The 24,018-nt window shown below is 37.4% G+C and overlaps 2 pseudogenes; both read left to right on the forward strand.

The window, feature by feature from the left end:
* The window catches only part of LOC147279944 (putative 2-oxoglutarate-dependent dioxygenase AOP1), a 19,840-nt pseudogene extending 1,683 nt beyond the window's left edge, over positions 1–18,157 (forward strand).
* Positions 18,158–22,050: 3,893 nt separating this feature from the next.
* Positions 22,051–23,667, forward strand: LOC147279945 (3-ketoacyl-CoA synthase 7 pseudogene; annotated as a pseudogene).
* Positions 23,668–24,018: the final 351 nt, after the last annotated feature.

The raw sequence follows: 24,018 nt of genomic DNA on the forward strand, positions 1-24,018 counted from the left end.
CAACAAAATAAACAATTGAAATGTTGACCATTTAATCTTATATGGTAAATGATTTCTGATTTATCTAATTTTTTACCAGGATGATCCATTAATGAAGACCTAAAAAATAGACGGTTCGGATCGTTGAAATTCTTTATGGAGTGGGCCCCATTGAAAATTTGTGTCAAAACTTGTTTCAAAAATATGATGTCATGGATCCTTCTCCTATATCATTAATTAATTAGTTTTTTGTTTTTTATTTATTTATTTGTAGTTCTATTGTCATTAATTCCAAGTTTTATTTGATTTTTCATACTAGGTTTGGAGCAATGATAGAATACGGTCTTGTATACATAGAGTCGTTGTGAAGGAAAATAAGGTTAGATACTCATTCGGGCTTTCTTCACTCAAAAAAGGGGTAACACACATACCGAAGGAGCTTGTGGACAAGGACAATCCCTTAAGATATAAGCCACTTGATCAGTCAGAATATATTAAAGCACAACTCATGGGCACTTCACCCCTTACCGTCAAGGCATATTGTGGCATTTGATATATATTTTTTTAAATCAATAAAGAAGTAGGATTTTTATATTAATTTCAGAATAAAACAAACATGGCTGGAATAATATATTTTCTTTGTTTTTTTTTTTTTTCCAATTAATAAAAACGTCATGTATGCATGCTTTCGATCTTAAGTATTGTGTTGATGTCACATTGTACTTGGTTTCTTATTATATATACATTCCAATTGTAGTTGCATGGCCTTTTATATATTTAAGAGCTGATCACTCTCCTTTTATATATCCCCTCAAGTGAGAATTCTATAAGGATCTTACACATAATGTCAAAAAAGAATCTAGAAGATAGATTAACTGTTGTGGGAAATACATGAACTACCGTCTGAAGAAAATGTTGATGATGCTGCAAAAACTGTGCTTGTTTTTCTTCCTCATCTTATCCAATTTTGCTCCGAGTCCTCAACTAAAATGTTGCTCCTCTAATCCTAATTGAAGTCCTCAAATCCTTCTTTTTGGCTCAGTTAAATCTGAGCCACACGAACAGCCATTAAAAGATTCCCATATGTCACATAAAAGAAAAAGCACACGTATTATGAGAATCTTTTTAAAAGTGGCCATTGGGGATGATTATAAAACTTGTAAATCAGACTTGTCTTTCCCACGCAGCATCCCATTTTCCTGATCAGCATTGTCTTAGTTTATGTACAATTTGAATTAATGGGTTCCAATGCCTTGACTTGAGAGATTAAGCCACATGCCGTATGTGTACCATTCCCAGCTCAATTGAGCATGAATCCAATACTGAAATTAGTTAAAACATCAATACAAAGGCTTCCACATAATTTTTGTGAACACAGAGTTTATCCACAAGTGAACAAGTGCTTGTGGCTTCATGGGCTACCTTCAGTATCGGCCTCTCATTGAAAAGGGCTTCATTCCTCTTATAGTCGTACTATTGTATTAATCAATCAAAATGAGGAATTGACATCAAATTTCAGAGTGGTCATTTGGAAAATTGGAAACCACTGACTTTGTACTAATTATTTTCTTTGATCGATTTGCAGATGCTAGTTATTTGACAAACGGGTATTTGGATACTGTAATAGATGGGATACCAGGCATGAAGGGTATCCGATTGAGGGACCTCCCCATCTATGTATCCAACTAATGTAGCTTGTGGTCCTACAATTATCTGTTGTAAAATGTGGTCTAACGATTAAGACATGCAGGATGTCAAATAATCAAATAAAGGACATGGATTTTTCGTTTCTTTTTACTATTGCAAACTGTACGTCCCTCATAAGGCAAAGCTATGCATGTTTATATAGTCCACTGGAACGAACTCACAACTCAATGGGATAATTTTCTTATAGCAACTAGAACTCGACTCGAAGAGTTGAGTCACTACAAGAAATGTAAGCAAAGCCCACCCTCATTGGTGTCATAAAATGGGGTGACAATTGGGCTAACAGAAGAAGGGACAGAGATACCGATAACTGGAAGAGGCCGGTACCTCTAGTTGAAGAAGGGAGTTAGCCGGCTGGCTGAGGTAACTCTGCTTGCCGAGGGGAAAACGCTCTTATTTTATAGTTCTTTCAAAGATTGTTCCTTCCAAAAAACAGGACCTATTCTCTATCTCGTAGTGGAAGTACGTGCTCCTCCCTAATTCCTATTCCCTTACTCTAACAAGTAAGCAAGTAAACTCCCTAGCCTCTCCCTACGTGTTATATAATCAAATTGAGGACATGAAAATATGAAATAAGATTAGCATAGAATAGAGCTTAGTATCCTATGGTCCAAGGTAGTAATTACAATGGGATGGCCTAAGGGTGTATTCAATTGGGATGTAAATGATAAATAGGTCAATTTTTACGTCTCTACATATTACATCGATCAATCCACCTAATCTTTGAAATGTGAAAAATGTCAAGTGGGCCACGTATTGATTTCTCTTCCATGTACTTACCAAACGTGGAAATAGGGGATCGATGTAAATGATAAATAGGTCAATTTTTAGGTCTCTAAATATTACATCAATCCACCTAATCTTTGAAATGTGAAAAACGTTGAGTGGACCAGGAATTGATTTCTTTTCCCTGTACTTACCAAACATGAGAATGAGATTTCTTATTCTCAGGCCTCCAAGACTTGAACCAAATGACCCATAAGGGTGAAGTGGATCCCCATCTATGTATCAAACCAATGTAGCTTGGGGTCCTACAATTATCTGTTGTAAAATGTGGTCTATCGATTAAGACAGGATGTCAAATAATCAAATAAAGGACATGGATTTTTCGTTTCTTTTTACTATTGCAAACTGTGTTATATAATCAAATAAAGGACATGGAAATTAATATGAAATAAGATTAGCATAGAATAAAGATTAGTATCCTATGGTCCAAGGTAGTAATTACAATGGGCTGGCTTAAGGGGGGTGTATTCAATTGGGATTCTAGGGCCCATTTGGATTCTTGAATTTGAATTTGAATTTCAAATACATATATGCACATTTGATATCTATATATTTAAAATCTTTAGATTTGAAATTATGATCTTTGGATAAAAATTTTAAATATGAGGATTTCATATTTTTTTTTTTTCAAATATTTAGCAATTTTGGATAAATATATAAAAATAGACAATAGAACACAAATACAAGTTTGGCTTAGTTGGTTGAGATATTACTTGTATGTACAAGGTTGAGGGCTCAAACCCCAACAACCACACTTTGTCTCTATTTTTTAGAAAACAAATCATGGATCCAAACATGAGGATTTGTTTTTGGGGAGCCCAATCCCCCAATGAAATAACTCCATCCAAACGGATCCTAATGGATTTTAAGAGAATTTGAAAATTCATATAAAAATATAGGTGTATTTAATTCAGAATTTTAAATATTTGTATTTGATTTTAAAGGATTTCATTAAGTACATGTGGTGGATTTTGTTCAAAAAACAAAGGCTGTGAGAATTTCAACCTTTCCCCCTCAAATTTTGATGGATTTTATGAAAATAAAAAAGAATCTATAGAATCCATAAATTCTGCAAAAATTTATAACTCCTTTAAAATTCATGCGCCAAACGACTAAACAGATGGCTAGCATGGACCACTTTTTCCATATAATTTAATCACCTTGCGAGATCTCTCTTCTCCTGTTCTCCAACAATTCTTTCTCTATCTTTTCCTTTGCTTGTGAGCAGAAAAAGAACACCATGAGCACCAAAATTCCGGTGGTAGATTTCTCCAAATCAGAGGACTTCTGGAAGCCAGGGACAAGTTCTTGGCATTCAGCTCGCAGAGAAGTTTGCCATGCACTCGAAGAGTTTGGTTGTTTCATTGCAATCCTGTCCAACAAAGTCTCTTTGGAGCTTCACAACACTTTGTTTGGTACATTGAGAGAGATGTTTGATTTCCCACAGAAATCAAAGCCCAACATACTTACCAAGACAAGCCTTTTGCTGGCTATTTTACTAAGAACCCTGCTATGAAGCCATGTTCCTTGATAATGTTTCAAACCCAGAGGAACTTCAGAGATTCTCACATATTTTTTGGCCCAACGGAATCCATCAGTTTCGGTATACTTTTCAAAACATATGTTCTTGGATTGTTCATTTCAATTCTTGTTGTTGTTTTTTTTTTGGGCCTACAGTGACAGTGTTGATATGCATATGAAAGTGGTGGCAGAACTAAATGAAGTTGTGACGAGAATGGTATTCGAGAACTATGGTGTAGAGAAGTATCATGATGATCACATTCAATCGACTTTTTACGCTCTCAAATTATTAAAATACAGAGAACCCAAGAAAGGTGAAAGTGTGAGTCTAGTTAGTCATACAGACGAGCTTTTCCACCATTCTTGATCTGACCATTCTTTTTCTTGGATTATTGTTATGTTTTTGAGTGTTTTTAGTTCGTTTTAATTCAGTTTTGTATTTTTATAGGTTTGAAGAGTAAAGAGGAGAAAACAAAGCAAAAGGGATATTTTCAGAGTAGAAATTACTGGGCAAATCAGTCAACTTCGCAGAATAAACTGCACCTCCTCAGAGCAAACCAGATGTAGTGTCTTATACCGTTGGAAAGATATGGATGTTAGCTTTCCGAGGAATTTTACGGTTTGTGATTTACATTTTTCTAGGAGAAGTTATGGCTATTTGAGGGAAGGCAGTTCAGGCAGAAAAGTTTGTGCGAAAATGCAAAGTAATTCTTTTTTGTTGTAAATATATTGTTATATGTGGCTATTCCTGTAATTAGTTGTAGGGGCATACTAGTAAATATTCTAAACCTAGTAAACCCTACCTCTATATAAGGATATTTATAAGATGAATAAGATGACGACTGATATTTCTCTCTGCCTCCTCTTTTCCACAAACCCTAATCTCTACAAATTTTACAACACGTTATCAGCACGAGAAGCTCTTTGGATTGTGGATCGCCAAACAAAAGAGGATCATCATTCAATCTGTTCTTCAACCAAGTAAGTTTTATAAAATAATTTTATGTTCATGGTTATTTAACCTTGATTGATTGAAAAATCCCCATGAAGCATGAACCCTAAATCTATGTGATTGATTTATTTGGGATTATATATTTTATTCATGTATTTGAGTTGAATGATTAAAATAAAAAGAAGAAATTTATTTGGGTGATCGGAAACCACCCCACGCGGGCAGCAGCCCCCCCTCACCCGTGCGCCTCGCTGCTTGCAGCAGCCCCCTCGCGCGCCTCGCTGCCAGCAGCAGTCCCCCTCGGGCTTCCAGCAGCAGCGCAGCAGCAGCAGTCCTCCTCGCTGCCAGCAGCAGCGCAGCAGCACATTGCAGCTCTCATTCGCTGCCTTCCAGCCTTGCTGCAGCCCAGCAGTGCAGCCCAGCAGCGCAGCCCAGCCGTGCACCCCAGGCCAGCAGCCCAGCCGTGCAGCGCGGGCCAGCAGGCCCACTCCCACGCTGCCAGCCCAGCAGGCCCGCCACGCAGGCAGCCCAGCAGGCCCACCATGCCGCTGCCACGTCAGCTGCCACATGGACGCCACGCAGGCAGCCACCAAACTGCCACGTCAGCTCCACGCATGCGCCACTCTCACGCTGACACATGGCAAGCCTCCTGAAACTTTGTAAAAAAGAGATGTTAATTCTTGTCATGCCTGGGGTTTGAACCCAGGACCTCTTGGGTACCAAGAGTGCACCTTAACCACTGTGCTGCTGATAGTTTATTGTTAGTATGCAAACCGTTTAATATATATACCTTAAATGTCAGAAACTTTTATTCAAATAATTTTGTGATATTTTTCTGTTCTACTTGGGTATATGAATATTTTACTTGTTTAAATTTTTGCACTAGAATATATGTGTAGAAATTGCAGGTAATTAATGAACCAGTAGTTCATACATAAATATTGAACCTGTAGCTTCAATAATGCCGTATAAGGAACCTGAAGTTTCCTTCATAAATTCACCATACATAATAAAACCAGTAGATTTTACATGTCTATACCATGTTATAGAACTTGAAGTTCTTATTTATTGTTTATGGATATTATTGCCCGAAGCACTAATCATAATTATTTGTTCCTTTCAACCAAAGAATGTCAAATCTCAACAAGCTTGATTTTGTCGCTTTGGAAGTTTCCGGAAGAAACTATCTAAAGTGGACTCAAGATGTTAAGCTTCATTTGACTGCCAAGAAGATGAGATCGACAATCAATGCAGACAATGTTGTCGCAGAATCTCTTAAGGCAAGTGCCATGATCTTCATTAGGAAGCATATGGAGGAAGCACTTCAAGTTGAGTACCTCGCTGAAGAGGATCCACGAGCTCTTTGGGTTGCTCTGGAAGAGCGGTTTGACCATCAAAAGACCATTTTCTTGCCTGAAGCAAGACATGATTGGCAGAACATTCGTTTCCAGGATTTCAAATCCGTGAATGAGTATAATTCGGAGATCTGCTGGATCCGGTCGCTCCTCAAATTTTGTGGGGAGGAGCTCACCGAAGCTGACCTATTGGAGAAGACTTTCTCCACCTTCCCTGCCTTATGTTTGGTCCTGTAGCAACAATACAGGGAGAGGAATTTTACCAAGTTCTCGGCATTGATCACCACTCTGTTGCTCGCTGAAAAGAACAACAACTTATTAATGAGAAATGATCAAGCCCGACCTGTCGGTACTAAAGCAGCACCATTGCCTGAAGCAAACGCTATTGCTTATCGCGATTCAAACCGCGAAAGAGGATACCGAGGTCATGGAAAAGGCACAAAGTCTGACCGCCCGAGATATGGAAGGAAAGGTTCTCAGAGGAATGGCCTGTATGACGGAGGCCAACGTGGCCATGGCCCACGTGGTAGGAACCACGGTCCCTTGGCCCTAAGAACTCGAAATTAGAGGAACACTGGTCCGGCCCGTCGCCACCAGAATTAGAATCAGAATGATCTCTGTTACCGATGTGGAGGAACTGATCACTGGTCCCGCACCTGCCGTGCATCAGCGCAAGCTGTAAATGAGTATCACGCCAGTCGCGGAACTCGAGAGACCAATCTCGTTGAGGGATCATTTCCTATGGATACCACCTTAGAGGTCACTGATTTCCAGACTGCTACTGGACACTTCGAGGACTAGAAACTCGATGACATGGATATGATCGGCGCTTGTGCCGTATTTATTTTCTGAATAATGTTTTTCTTATTCGGATTATTTTGGTGATTTATGATTTGGATTATTTGTTTTGGAAATTTGGTTATGCTCGAATATTATTTAATTCAATTAAGTTATTTTCATACATGTGATCTATTGAATTAAATTTATGAATAAGCATGTTTAGTGGGGAAGTTTGTTGTCTGGCAGACAGTGCTACTACGCACACCATACTTCAAGATCGAAAGTATTTTTCAAACTTATTGCTTACTCATACCTCTGTGACAACCATATCAGGCCAATCCAACCTGATAGAGGGCCATGGCAAAGCCCATTTTTATGTTGTCCAATGGTACTGAATTACCATTAATGAGGCCTTATATTCTCCAAGTTCCAGAAGAACGTTGTTGAGTTATAAGGATATTCGAGCCAACGGTTATCACGTTGAAACCACTGAGGAAAATGGAGTGGAATATCTTTGCATAACCTCCAATTTGTATGGCCAGAAGCGTACATTGGAGAAATTGAAATGCCTATCGAGCGGTCTTTATATGACCACCATTAGATCGATTGAGGCCAATCACATAGTTAACCAAAAGTTAACCAATTCGAGCAGTTTCTTTCTATGGCATGACCGGTTGGGATACCCAGGTCAAAGTATGATGCGCCGTATCCTCAATTCATCTTGTGTTTAGTGACACACTATGCCAAACTTGCTCACTCAGAAAGTTGAATACTAGACCATCATATGCAAAGACTAGTAAAGACTCCATCCTTTTCCTGTAAAGGATACAAGGGAATATTTGTGGACTTATCCAACCACCATGCGGACCATTTAAATATTTTATGGTTTTGGTTGATGCATCGACAAAGTGATCACATGTTACACTATTGTCCACAAGAAACGCTGCTTTTGCTAAACTTCTCGCCCAGAAGGCTCACCACACGGATTATCCTATAAAGTCCAGAAGATTTGATAATGCTGGAGAGTTTACATCGAAAACTTTCGATGATTATTGCATGTCCCTTGGGATTGATGTTGAACATCGAGTTCCCCATGTTCACACCCAGAATGGTCTCACAGAAGTGTTCATTAAAAGATTACAAATGATCGCACGAACCTTGGTTATGCGCACCAAGCTTCCAATTTCTGCGTGGGGCTATGCAATCTTGCATGCAGCCATGTTGGTCCGGTTGAGGCCCACTGCTACCCAACCTTACTCCGCGTTACAGCTGGTGACTGGGTACGAACCTGACGTTTCGTACTTACGCGTATTTGGGTATGCAGTTTATGTGCCAGTTGCGCCGCTACAACGTACCAAAATGGGTCCTCAACGAACGATGGGCATATATGTCGATTATGAATCCCCATCCATTATACGCTTTTTAGAGCCCTTGACAGGCGATCTCTTTACCGCTAGATTTGCGGATTGTCACTTTGATGAGACAGTCTTCCCGCCGTTAGGGGGAGATAAGAACGTCACCGTTCCTGAAGAACGACGTGAATTGACCTGGAATGTCCCCACTATGTCTCATCTCGATCCCCGAACCGCACAATGTGATAGTGAAGTGCGGAGAATTCTAGATCTATAGAGTATAACTCATAATATGCCAGACGCATTCTCTGATCTAGTTAAAGTGACGAGATCACATATACCTGCTGCAAATGTGCCTGTAAGGATATCCGTCCCCGAAGGACGTGTCGTCCCAGGAGGACGTGTCGTCCCAGATGGACGAGGTACAACAATAGTGGCTAACCAGTCATATGTCCCTGCCCAGAAGTGAGGTTGACCACTAGGTTCGATGGACTCTTATCCCTGGAAGAGGATACATTTGGCACAAACGAGTCCCCTTGACATCGCGATCTCAATCGATCCATCTCACAAAATAGTTCCAGATTATGGGTCCGTCCCAGAAGAGACGGCGTTGGGGGACGCTCCAACGTTTGAACCCACTCCCGAAAACATAGAGATCTCTATAAATTATGCATGCTTAAGTGAGCTCTGGAATCGAAACGAGATTATCATCGATGATATATTTGTATTCGCGGTAGCTACCGAAATCATAACTAGCGATGACATCGAACCTCACTCCGTTGATGAATGTCAATGTCGAGACGACTGGCCAAAATGGAAAGAAGCAATCCAGGTCGAATTAGATTCCTTGACAAAGAGAAAAGTGTTTGGGCCTGTCGTTCCTACACCTTCCCCATGTTAAACCTGTAGAATTTAAATGGGTATTTGTAAGGAAGCGTAATGAGAAAAACGAGATTGTGAGATACAAGGCTCGTCTAGTGGCGCAAAGATTTTCTCAACGCCCTGTGATTGATTACGAGGAAGTGTTTCTCCCGTAATGGACATCATAACGTTCCGCTACCTTATCAGTTTGGTAGTTCTGAAAAACTGAGTATGCAGCTTATGGATGTGGTCACTGCTTATCTCATGGGGATCTTGATACAGAGATATATATGAAAGTTCCCGAAGGACTTAAGACACCCGATGCAAATAGTTCCAGACCACGGAACACGCTCTCTATTAGTTTGAGGCGTTCACTTTATGGATTGAAACAATCTGGACGGAGGTGGTATAACCGTCTAAGTGAGTATTTGATCGGGATGGGATATGTGAATAATGTTCTATGCCCTTGAGTGTTTATTAAGAACAAGTTCCGGCTTTGCTATTATAGTTGTTTATGTCGATGACATGAATCTAATTGGTACTCCTGAAGAGATCAAGGAAACAACTAAACACCTGAAGTTGAAATTCGAGATGAAAGATCTTGGGAGAACGAATTTCTGTCTCGGCCTGGAGCTCGAGCACCGTGTAGATGGAATTCTAGTCCATCAATCGAATTACATCCAGAAGATGTTAAGGCGCTTTAATGAGGATAAAGCGAAGCCTTCTAGCACGCCCATGATCGTCCGTAGTCTAGATCGTAAGGAGGATCCGTTTCGTCCCGCAGATGATAACGAAGAGTTATTGGCACCAGAAGTCCCATATCTAAGTGCAATAGGCGCATTATTGTACTTGTCTCAATGTACTAGACCGGACATCTCATTCGCTGTGAACTTGTTAGCTAGATGTAACTCTGCGCCAACACGCCGCCATTGGAATGGCATAAAAGACTTTTTCCGCTACCTTAAAGGTACGACGGATATGGGCTTATTCTATCCCTAGCTACGCATCAAGGAATGGATCGAACCCCCTCGATCCTCGGAATGATGCCCACCTTTTGGATATGCTGACGCAGGGTATCTATCAGACCCGCATAAGGCGCGTTCTCAAACTGGTTATGTCTTTACCATTGAGAATACAACAATATCTTGGAGGTCTACGAAACAGACCTTTGTTGCTACCTCTTCGAATCATGCTGAGATTTTAGCCCTTCACGAAGCAGTTCGTGAATGTATATGGCTAAGAGCAGTTTCCAAGCATGTTCGAACTACGTGTGGGCTGAATTCCACCACTGATGAACCAACGATTATCTATGAGGATAATGCCGCTTGCATCCAGCAGATGAAGACAGATTTCATCAAAGGAGACAACACCAAGCATATTGTACCGAAGTTCTTCTTCAATCAACAGCAACAAGAGCATCAGATGATTGAAGTCAAGCAGATCCGATCTCAAGACAACCATGCAGACCTCTTTACCAAGTCACTGCCAAAGTCCACGTTCTTGATGCATGTTCGAGGTATTAGTATGTAGTCTTCAGGGGGAGTCGACATCAGGGGGAGTATCCCGAAGCATACTCGCTTAACCATCGTGTACTCTTTTGTCCTTCGTCCAGGGTTATTTTGTCCCACTGGGTTTTGTTACCTGGCAAGGTTTTAATGAGGCACATCTTGGCATGGTCACCCTACTCATACTACATCCTGAAGATGTGTTAATGATATGATGTATATGCATTTGCTCATCTTTTCCCTTCGACCACGGGTTTTTCCCATTGGGTTTACCGGGCAAGGTTTTGGTGTAGCAACTCTAATGCACCCCGCTCCCATTGACATACTATCTGCTTATGATCCAGAAGATATTACTTCACCTACTTTCGAGGTTCTGATGCGACTACTTCACACTCACGCGCGTTGCACTCTTTTTCCTTCGACCAAGGTTGTTTTTGTTCCCACAGGGTTTTTATTACTTGGCAAGGTTTTAACGAGGCAACTTAGAAGCGCATAGCAGAGACAACACTAATGACATGGAATATCCAAGGGGGAGTGTTGTAAATATATTGTTATATGTGGCTATTCCTGTAATTAGTTGTAGGGGCATACTAGTAAATATTCTAAACCTAGTAAACCCTACCTCTATATAAGGATATTTATAAGATGAATAAGATGACGACTGATATTTCTCTCTGCCTCCTCTTTTCCACAAACCCTAATCTCTACAAATTTTACAACATTTTTAGATTTCTTTCTTGGAGACCAATTGATGTCAGTACTACAAAATCCTTCATCAGGCACACCCACCAAACAATGCCAATTAGTCTCAATGGGCACACTTTGCAGTGCCTATTGTTGTTATATTCATGGTTTGTGCGGTGGTGTGATTGGGAGGGGTATCTATTGTGACAATGTCACGGTTTAACTAACTGTGAATCCATTCAGACTAGGTCCCACGCCATTCTCATTAGCATACTTGAGCCAAGCTGATATACAAGTGGCTTTAAAGGAAAGAAGTCGCTGGTGTTCATGAAGCCACTCCTTTTCATGCTCTCATGGTTGTGTAACCGTGAAACACTAAATAATATTAAAATATGGCATAACATTGACATGATAAACATATAAATATTGTATACGAATTATTCATGTATTTTTTTTATTAAATGACCTTTGCCTTTCACCTTCAGGTATCCGTGCCATACTTCCATTAAATATATAAAACTAATATATATACAATTGCTCATATATTGTTTCATATACAATAATATCAAATAATATATATACTTATAATAATGCTTATGTATTGAACAATTAGTTATTAATAAACTGTAATTTTTGCCATAAAAAAAGTTTAAATTGCCATGATAAATAAAACATTCAACTTTCACACATTTGCTTCACAATACTGATGAGTCTATAATTATATTAGTTTGTTCAACAAAATAACTTGCCTATTTACATCCAAAATATACCCGATCTAAGTTCACTGATATGATTCCAACCCCTTCCTTACAAGCAATTGACAATCTAACTATCATGAAAGGGTTGGAGTCCAAAGCATCATCTGCCACATATCAATTCCAAAATAACATTTTTACCCAATATCTAAGCCAGTAAGTTCCTAAACCCATCATATCAGTACGTTCTAGCAATATAAACTATACTTAAGTCCCCACCATCATTTTCACAAAAGGGGCTATAATTCACCTGTCTATACCAAAATGCTACCAACACTTACCAAAAAAATTATAACCATACTTGGATCCAATCATGGGCTGGGAAACTCATCATTTGCTGTGTTCTCATTGTCCACGGCCATATCAAAGACATCGGAACCTATCATCAACATTGGATTGGCACCAACTGGTGGGGTTGCTTGAGCTTCTTTGGTGGCTGAAGCTTTTGACAACATCTGTACCAAAGCCTGCACATCCAGCCCTTGGAGTGCTTGTACCCCTGCACCTGAATAGCAGCAACTAAAGGATTGTTCAAACGGGCTTCAAATTCAGCCATCTTGTTTCGAAAATATTCATCTCTCTCTCTTGCTTCTTGTTCCTTCCTAGCTACATCAACTTTGATTCTTTCAACTTCTGCACGCGCTTCTTTTGCTGCTTTACGTGCTTCTTCTGCAGCAATTCGTTGTTGATCACATTGAGCTTGTAGGCAATAAACCAGCATTTAGGAAAACTATCTTACTAGAGATATTATCAAGCTAATGAGAGAGAGAGAGAGAATACCTGGAGTGGCCTCCCACTTTCTTCTTGGCGTTTGAATCCAGTAGCAGTTAGAGTTATACTGACCTGAATGAAAAGTCAAGACAAGTAACATGGCATTTTTAGATGTATCCAGACTAAAACACCACCAGATGCAAGAATAGCCACAAATATATATATTTTGTCTTCTAATTACTTATACCCAGTCATAAGAAAAAAGTAGTTACAAATATGCCTATAGATGTAGATATGCAATTCTTCTACTTAGTACAAGACCTAGCAATTACCGCTTTGCTGGCAAGCAGAATTGCAGAAAGAAGGGGCCAAGTAAAAGTATACATCAATTGATTAATTTTTTTTTCCTTCATTTATTGCATTAATGGTAAAGTATATTGATATTGGCCAAATTATTGCAGGCATGATGATGATATCATGTACGCAGGTTGGGATTCCAGATGCTAAAAACTTTACCATATTCACTTTAGAGAAGCACAAAAACTTACTTGACCGCTAAGTGATGGATCGATCTGTCACTGCTCCAAAAATTAAATTTGATGTCGGATCAACAAGATCATATATATATATATAACCTCGACAGCAACATTTCCCTAACCCGTGAGTCATTGAATCCCCAAATCAAAACCCTAACCCTAAATCCCAAATTTGAAATTTCAGAGATGAGACATACCTTTTGATTTTGGGAAAGATGAGAGTGAGAGATGAGATCGAGAGTGAGATCGATCCTCGTGGGTGTGGGTGTGGGTGGTCTCGAGACTGGGATAGAGGCGAGATTGAGACTTCGAGAGTGAGATCGAGAGAGATCGCGACTGGGTACTGGCTGGGTGTTTCTGGAAATGGGAGATCGCGACTCGCGAGTGACTAAGTGAGAACTGAGAGTGAGAGTCTTTGACTTGACTCATATATGCTGTGATGATGAGAGAGAGAAGGGAGAGAGGAAGCTTTTGGGAGTGGTCCTGTCGCCATCGGCCACCGGACGAGAGAGTTCTCGCCGGAGAAGATGATCGGTGCTGGGAGAGGGAAGAGAAAGACCGCGGACAGAGCTAGATCGAGAAGAGAGAAATGTGAGAGTCAGGAGAGAGGAAAAATTTAAGTAGGAAAAAAAAACATATCATGTGTGTTACTGGAGGTCCAGTCCTCAAAGGAGAGAACCGGTTCTTAAGCCCATAAATTTCAAAGCGAGTTACTAGAGGTTCGGTCCTCAACTGGTGAAGTTCAGTCCTTAAGCATTAAAAACAAACACGAGTTTACTGGAGGACCGGTCCTCAAGAGTGAGAACCGATCCTCAATCCTAGTTTTCTCAAACACCAATATTTTTGAATTTTTATAAAATGTCCTAGACTCCTAGTCAATCTGTATTATCTATTTGGCGTGGTAAATTGGAGAGGGAAGGAGGAGGGGGTATTACTTTTGGTCATGACACAGTATGCAAACAATGAGTGATAGTTAAAATATAAAGGACATATTCAAAACCGTGAGAGTTTAGAAAATTGCCAACGGCAACTTATATAAAATTTGAACAATCCTTATACTAGTACATGACACGGTTTGTTCATCTGTGAATTACTACATGGCACAGTTTGCTCATATGTGAAGTTATTCATTAATTTCTTAGTTGGCTTTCAGCGGCTCCACGCAGCCCAATACGATGATTTTTAATAATACTCACAGTTTACCATGAATATTATTAAATTACTCACTCTTTCTCCATGTCAACTAATTTGGAGTTACTGATTACTCCAAACCATGTGTTAAAATGTTCTAATCTCATCCTTAGCTAATTGTGAGTCAAAGTTCAGTGCCTATTGTCCATTTTTCCAGTAGTGTGTTATGTGCATTTGGGAAGTATCTAGAGAGATCCAGGTTTATTTTTTAAGGTCTAATCCTATTTTTTGTTGAGATTTTGGGTGCCAAATCATCAATGACAACTCATCATAAGAATAATCCAAGTCCAACAAGGAAAGTCTTTACCAAATAAGAAAAGGATTTGTTTCTTATTTAAAGGGAGGAGATCATCATCTTAAAGGAATTTTTTTTCGAAGAGGGAGAGACAAGAAGTGGCTGCCATCATTGTTTTCTTCCATCCGTTGTCATAATTTATAAGTTGTTAATGCTTTCTAAATTTTTAATTATGTTTTCTTTAAACATGAGTAACTAAACTCTTTTTCTAGGGATAGGGTGATGCCCTAGCATGAATGTTTATGGTTTTTAATTTTTTATTCAATGGATTTCTAGTTTCTTTTAGATGAATGCTTAATCACTGTTTTAATTGTTGCTATTTGTTAAGTTCTTTGACTGTGCACCTTAGGGCTTTGCATCTAGTAAATTTGAAGTTGAATTTGAGGCTGAGAGACAATATAATTTGAATTAGATTCTTGTGGTTGAGTGTGGTAAATTACCTTGTTGCTCGAGAGAGAATAATAATTTGCTTGGTTATCTTGTTTTCTAGAGCGTAATGAATCTTACTTGTTAAATTTATGTCTGAGAAGGATAAATTGCATGTTAGGGTATACGACCTTTGCCTGAGAAGGAAAGAATCATGCACTTAAGGAAAACTATGGTCTAAGTGTCTGAGAGGAACTTAGATACGAGAATTATCATCTAAAGAATCAAAGGAATTTGTTGAATGTATTAAAACCTAAACTGGATTGCTTGTGGTTAATTGATTCTGAATCTAGTTTTTCCAATTGACTGTTAAACCATAATCTTTTATTTTCATTAGTTTACTTATTGTTCGTGCTCCTTGTTTTTAATTGTTGCGTTTTCATTTGCTCTTATCATAAATCATCACAATAATTTTCTCAAAGTCATTTTTAATTTTCAAGTTGTGTTTATTTTTATTAGATCTAAATAAGGAATTTAAGTTTTTGAATTAAATTAAAAATCCTTGTGGGTACGACAATCTTTTTTTCCATATACTATATTACATCCACCCTGTATACTTGCAGGATATCCACCAATTCTCTGTCAAAATCATCTCAATGGTTTGGAGGTAAATACAAAGGATGATCAATGGATATGTGTTGATCTTCCACCTTCATCTTCCGTATTCCTAGCAAGTGATGTATTTCAGATACGTATGTTTATGCCATAATTTTTCATTTAATATAATTACAGTCCTTCTCTAGAGTGGATGTCCGTATTTTTTGAAATTTGCGGATGCCGACACAATGCAGACATAAGGTAGGAAGTGTGTCGACACAAAATTCCAAAACTTGCTACAGCACATTATCTGTGTTAACACACTGTCTACCCCATGTCGGCACTGTGTCGGCATCCGCAAAATTTGAACAATGCGGACATCCTCTCTAGAGAGAAATTCAATACCAGTCCTTCTCTAGAGAAGATGTCTGTATTTTTCAAAATTTGAGGATGCTGACACAGTGTTGACATGGAGTAGGCGGTGTGACGACACGAAATTCAAAAACTTGCTGCAGCATATCATCTGTGTCGACACACTGTCTACCCCATGTCAGCACTATGTCGGCATCCGCAAATTTTAAAAACTGCAGACATCCTCTCTAGAGAAAAATTCTATATGTATATATCACATGTCTCACATACATACGTAATATAAGTGAGTTGCAACTTTGAAAATCCCACTTAATTATAAGCCCAGCCACACTCGTCTTTTTATTTAATAGATGAAAAATCAATTTTTTAGCTTTTTTTTTTTTTTTTTGAGTTGGCAGAAGAGAGATCAAACTTGGGTGCATTGTGGGTAATTCTACTCTAGCTTGATGATGAAATTCACATGTGAAACCAATTTAATTGATTGGCATCCCTTGTAGATCAATTGACATGATTATTTATAGTATGAATTACGAATTATTTAACAAGCTAGGATAGTGTTATTGGCACTCCAAAAAGGTCATCCTGCAGTACTTCAACATGTAAAAATTAATCTTATGTTTTTTTTAAATTGGAGTGCATGCAGGATGACTTTTTTGGAGTGTCAATAACATTATCCTTTAACAATTATCAATTTGCTATTTGTCTAATAATATTTCTGTCTACTTTATGGAAGAGTTTTCAAGTTCCAATCTCTCATTCTCATAAAACACAAATATTTTTAATTACTAAAAATTTTGAAAGAACTTTTTTGTCCCACCAGTGTTTATCCATACTATGGTATATATATCATTGGGGGCGGATCCGTGACATTTTACTTGAAATGTTGACCATTTAATCTTATATGGTAAATGATTTTCGATTTACTTAATTTTTTGCAAGGATGATCCCTTAAGGGAGACCTTAAAAATAGACTGTTCGGATCGTTGAAATCCTATATGGTGTGGACCCCATTGAAAATTTGTGTAAAAAATATGATGTCATGGATCCTTCTCCTATATCATTAATTAATTAGTTCTTTGTTTTTTTTTTTTGTTCTAGTGTCATTAATTCCAAGTTTTATTTTATTTAGGTTTGTTGACTTTAGTTATCAAATTGCAATGTTTTTTCATTTTAACTACTAAAACATTAATGTCATTTCATTTTAGATACTAAGCTTCAGTTTAGGTACCAACTTTAAAAAATATGGTTATACCGAGCTGTGACTGTCTAACAATCATAACTTTTTTATCCAATTTGTTGTTTTTTTCAATATTTGCAAAACTTAAACTTTAATATTTAGTCTCTGAGTTATAGGACTTCATCCCCCAAGTCTAAATCAAAAGCATTAAATCCTTATAAATTTTAAATTTTTATGAATTTGAAACAGTCACAACTGTGACTGTCGAACAGTCACAACTGTACAGCAAACCGATTTGTGACCTAATTCAAAATGTCTTACTCTAGGTTAGTACCTAAACTATAAAAAATAAAAAATTAGTGTATTGCTGCTTTACTGAAAAACTATTGATATTTGATATTTAATCCTAATTTTTTATTTTATTTTCCATACTAGGTTTGGAGCAATGATAGAATACGGTCTTGTATACATAGAGTCTTTGTGAAGGAAAATAAGGTCAGATACTCATTCTAGCTTTCTTCACTCAAAAAAGGGATAACATATGCACCGAAGGAGCTTGTGGACAAGGACAATCCCTTAAGATATAAGCCACTTGATCGGTCAGAATATACTAAAGCACAACTCATTGGCACTTTTGCACCATCCCTTACCGTCAAGGCATATTGTGGCATTTGATTTTTTTTAATTTTATCAAATCAATAAAGAAGTAGGATTTTTATATTGATTTCAGAAAAAAACAAACATCGCAGGAATATAATATATTTTCTTTGTTTTTTTCCCCAATTAATAAAATCGTCATATATTGTGTTGATGTCATATTGTACTTGGTTTCTTATTATACTTCCCAATTGTAGTTGCATGGACTTTTATACATTGCAAATTTCATTTAAATTAATAAAATATTTCAAAATTATATAATGGTCAATGTAAAAAAAAAAAAAAAAAAATTTCATAAAGGTTAATAAGTTTTGAAATTATATCACACTTTAGTCACTAATTTGTCATAAAGCTCAATCTACTTGATCATGTCATGTATTTTGGTGTATTGAAAAATATCAATTTGTCTATTCCTTTTTTTCATTATTTATGAGCATAAAATTACGACGTTGCTCTTAATTTAATTTAGGGTATAGAAATGAGATTTAGGGTATATAAATAAGATTTAGAGTATATAAATCGGGTTTAGAGTTTAAGCCCGGTTTAGAATTAGGGCTTATGCCTTAGGGTTTAGGTCTCGAGTTTTGGGCAGAGGGTTTAGAGCTCAAAACCCGGGGAGCTAAATCCTAAGCCATTTTGCTGTGTTGCAGTTAAACACGAACCTAATAAAAATCTAAATATTAATAGTAATATATGTTTATTAATCTATTGTAATTTATATTTTTTCATTTTTGTCAATAGTGACTAAAATAAACTTATGAAAAAGTGCATTGATTAATATGTAATTGTGAAAAAGTTTATTAATTTATTTGTAATCGGCCCTTTTATATATTGGTTGTATTCCTTAAAGATATGGGCAACCACAATTTGTTTGAAGAAAAACCGCAAAGACAAAGTGTAAACTAATTCTCATTTCTCCAAGAAGAAGCCCACTTTGAGAGCTGATCACTCTCTGATGTTGAACAAATGGCAGAACGGTTCATGCAATAACTCGACCGCCAGAAAGCCAAGAAAAAGAACAAGTTTCAGCCCGGCCCAGTGTCAGAAATGGGCCCATGATATACCGATTCGAAGGGAACAATGAGACAAATCCAAATCATCGCCATAGGCGATGATTGAGGGCCTATTTTGGCTAAATTCCTTCGTTTAGGGCTTCAAATAAACAATTTAGTGTTTTTGAATAAGTTTTCTAAATTGCACTTTATTTCCATTTTGAATTTCGAACGTCTAAGATTGTGAAAATATTTAAACAACCTTTTTGGCTGCTTGTATTATTATTATTATTTTAATCAGAAAACTTTGAGATTTCTCTCATTTCTCTGGTAGACTCTAGATTCTTTTTTAGGATTAGCGCTGGTTTTCCCTATTCTCTTTTACTTGCGTGCTACGTTGCGTCACTCTCCTTTTATATACAGTGACAATTCTATAAGGATCTTACACATAAAGTCAAAAAAGAATCTAGAAGATAGATTAATTGTTATGGGAAATACATGAACTACCTAAATAGACGTCCTAAAGATAGCACAAACCGTCTGAAGAAAATGTTGATGATGCTGCAAAAACTGTGCTTGTTTTTCTTCCTCCTATCCTATTTTGCTCCGAGTCCTCAACTAAAATGTTGGTCCTCTAATCCTAATTGAAGTCCTAAAATCCTTCTTTTTGGCTCAGTTAAATCTGAGCCACACACAAATAACCAAACGAACGGCCATTAAAAGATTCCCGTATCTCACATAAAAGAAAAGGCACAGGTATTATATGGGAATCTATATATACGGATTAAGTGGCTCACATTATGATAAACTTTTCAAAAGTGGCCGTTGGGGATGATTATAAATCAAAATGAGGAATTGACATCAAATTTCTGAGTGATCATTTGGAATATTGGAAACCACTGACTTTTTACTAATTATTTCTTTGGATTTGCAGATGCTAGGTATTTGATAAAAGGGTATTTGGATACTGTAATAGATTGGATACCAGGCATGAAGGGTATCCGATTGAGGGACCTCCCTAGCTTCATTAGAACAACAGACCTAGATGACCCAATTATGGATTTATTTTGTTTTGGGAAGACTAGTGAGTGTTTGAGTTGATATCAAAGGAATAAGAATAATGAGAGGTGGGAAAAATGTTTTTATATTTTGTTAAATTTTAATGATGGGTATAAAATTAAGGTAGGTGGCCCGAAAAATAGGACAAAGAGGTAGAAATATAAGTACTCATTTTTAATTGGCCCTCTTGTAGGCGAGTGCTTGAACATTGGCTTGGAGTGTTTAATAGAGCAAATTAATGTCAAGAGGCATTATGATGCTTCCTCAATTTAGTGGACCCTGTCTTGAGGGCAGTTTATTCCGGGGTACTAGTGCTTGCTTGCTTTGTTTCATGCAAGTTGGAGGTTCTCAAGTTTAAGAGGCTTCATAATATTCGTCTGCACATGAAAACTTCATGATTAAACAAACTAGAGGTTGCCTTTACCCATGGAATGCAACCATCTATTTAATTCCCAATAAAAGAAACTGCTACTACAATAATAGAAAACGAAATATTTACACTCAAAAGTAAAAAGAAACCATGCATGCCCATTTTACTACACTGCTAAAAACCCAATTTTTCTTTATGAAAATTGTAGTTCTTTTTTTCTTACCAAACAAAAACCTCTAAGAGAAAAACTTATATATCACCCCATGTGATATTACATAGTATCCCCGGCCACCCTCTCTCATTGGCTCTCTCTTTATTCTCACTCTCTCTCTCTTTTTTTCTCATCTCTTGTCTCTATCTCTCTCTTCAAGAGATGCGTCACTACAACATGGGAATATGTATGTTTTTTCCGAACTTCTAATGAGGCCACAACTAAGTAAATGGGTCTCAATGTGGACAGCCGAAGGACAAAAAATGTTGAAGCCTGACCAATTAATAATTATCGATATTAACGAACTGATTGATTTGGAGGTGTACGTAATGCATTTGCTATAAGCCTATAAGCATGGAGTCAAATAACTTGAGCAAAGGAACAATTAATCAAGATATGGTCTACATAAGGGATTGATAGTTGGTATGGAATGACGCCCTAGTCTTTTTAACAACCATATATACAACATATCAAAAATATGGGACTTTCAAATAAAAAACATCAATAATACTAAAGGCACCAATTATTTCTCAAATTTGTAGTTACCAATATGATACATGATAACGTAATTTCTTATTTATTATAAATAAATGAGGTACAAAATGGACTCAAATATAGAAAAATAAAATATTAACATTACTTAAGGTAACAATTGATGCCTCTATTAATAATTGATTTGGGCAGATTATGTAAAATTTGACAGTTATGAACATTCCATTGATATTATCTATAGGTTAATGTTTGCATCATATACCACGTATGTGTTTGTGGTATGTCTGTGCGAGTAAGCATGTACCTGCTCATCTTCTCCAAAGAGATTGTTGTTTTGGTGTCTTTATTTATAAATCCCAATCCTCCGATTTGAAAAAAGCATGTATTTGAGTACATGTATATTTTGTGTAATGTTTATGAAGTACAAGAAGGACTTATAGAAGAAAAAAAAGAGTCTACCGTACTTAAAACTAGGAAAAAAAACCCTAGTAACTTTTAGCTGTGAAAAGAAAAAATCATGTCATAGTAATTTGGATGAATCTTTGTAGTCGTGCTCTTTCATACCTAAAATCTCAGCCTTGGATAGCTATGAGTGCAAAACCATACTCTTTAACTCATAAAAAGTAAGAAAATATGCAAACGTAATAGATAAAAGGTTGTTGAGGTTGGGTTTTCATGTTCTGACCGTTTCTTTCCTCATATTGCGTGTGTGTGTATGAGAGAGAGAGAGAGAGAGAGAGAGAGAGAGAGAGAGAGAGAGAGAGAGAGAACTCTGGAATTGTTTGATTGAACATCAGAAAAATAATTTACTAACTTCCTCATTGCCTGCTAAGATATATATAAGCAAAAATATCAGAACAAGCTCCTAGTTAACCCCGTCCAACAAGTCATTATGGAGACTACATTGGTTAGAAGATCCTTTTCATCTATCATTTCAGAATTTCCAATCTCCCTCACCCATTTCTTAGCTGCAACTGTTTTGATCATTGCAGTTCTCTATTTGCTTTTCAGATCCAAGAGTACATACCTTATCGATTTCACCTGCTATCTGCCTCCTGATACCTTGCGGGTTTCAAAATCGAGCTTCATTGAACACCTCGAAAGATCTGGATTTTATGACACAGAATGTGTCAGTTTCCAAGCAAAGGTATTGGAAAGATCAGGCATTGGAGAAGAGACTTGCATGCCTATTTCACTACATGAGCTGCCGCCTTGTCTTTCTTCAGTCGGTGCTAGAAAAGAAATTGAAATTGTTCTCTTCACTGTTGTCAAAGACCTGCTTTCCAAGCACAAAATAAATCCTAAAAGCATCGACATTCTTGTGTCAAATTGTAGCCTTTTCTGCCCTACACCTTCCATTACATCTACAGTCATAAACAAGTTTGGATTCCGAAGCAACATAAAGAGCATCAACCTCAGTGGAATGGGTTGCGGTGCTGGAATCTTGTCAATAAGTTTGGCTAAAGATCTTCTAAAAGTTCACAAGAATTCCTTGGCTTTAGTTCTCAGCATGGAAGCTGTAACTCCCAGTGGGTACAAGGGTACAAAAAAATCCATGCTTCTTCCCAACATTTTGTTTCGGATGGGGGGAGCTGCTATTCTACTATCCAATAGGAAGCAAGACAAGCGAAGAGCTAAGTATAAGCTCTGGCATCTTGTCCGAACGCACATTGGTTCGGATGATCAAGCATACCAATCTGTTTTCCAGAAACCCGACGAAGCTGGGATTGTTGGGGTCTCACTATCACGGGATCTTGTACATGTAGCAGCAAAAGCCCTTAAAATTAACATCTCAAAGTTAGGCCCACTTGTGCTACCATATTCGGAGCAGCTCCGATTTGGATGGTCAGTGATTCGCAGGAAACTTTGGACTTTACCAAGCCAGGAGGGAATCTATGTACCAAATTTCAACAAGGCTCTTCAGCATTTCTGTATACATGCTGGTGGAAGAGCAGTGATTGATGGCATAGAAGAGAGTCTCGGACTGAACAAGGAAGATGGGGAAGCTTCCAGGATGACATTATATAGATTTGGAAATACTTCATCTTCTTCAGTTTGGTATGAGCTCTGCTATTTGGAGGCAAAAGGAAAGATGAAGAAAGGAAACCATGTGTGGCAAATTGCCTTTGGAAGTGGCTTCAAGTGTAACAGTGCAATTTGGAAATGCATTTCGGATATTGATCCAACAGAAAGAAATGCGTGGTCAGACAGAATCCATTTGTACCCTATTGAAGAGTTCACAAATGTAACCTAATGATATCTAATGTGTTGTAGTAACCATTGATCAGAATTGAAACCTTTATTATTTATTTATTTTCCCTTTTAAATAAGCAATAAGATTTTACAGAAGAAGAACACTTTGTGTCTAGAGAGAATGATGATTTTCAAGAATTAATACTTTCATTCAATGAATAATAATAAATCAATGTAGATATTTATACATAACGTTCTAAAAGAAACATTAGCTAGACAATAAGTAGGTGCATGTGACAATTCGTGTTAGTGGATCGTGTTTGTGTCCTGTCATTTTGTGTTCGTGCTATAGACAAGTCAACTCTAGCCTAACCTATTTAATTAATTGTGTCAAATTACTCGACACTAACCCAACCCATTAATTAATCATGTCATATTGGGGTTAACCAATGTATTTTTTGAACTAACAGCAAAAAAACTAAGTTCCCCTTATTTCTAAAGCAAACCTATCACTTGTACATTTCTCATAAAATTAGCCTATTCCAATTTATAATGACACAAA

This window comes from Dryas octopetala, chromosome 7 (assembly GCF_963921425.1).
Source record: "Dryas octopetala chromosome 7, drDryOcto1.1, whole genome shotgun sequence".
Taxonomy (NCBI): domain Eukaryota; kingdom Viridiplantae; phylum Streptophyta; class Magnoliopsida; order Rosales; family Rosaceae; genus Dryas; species Dryas octopetala.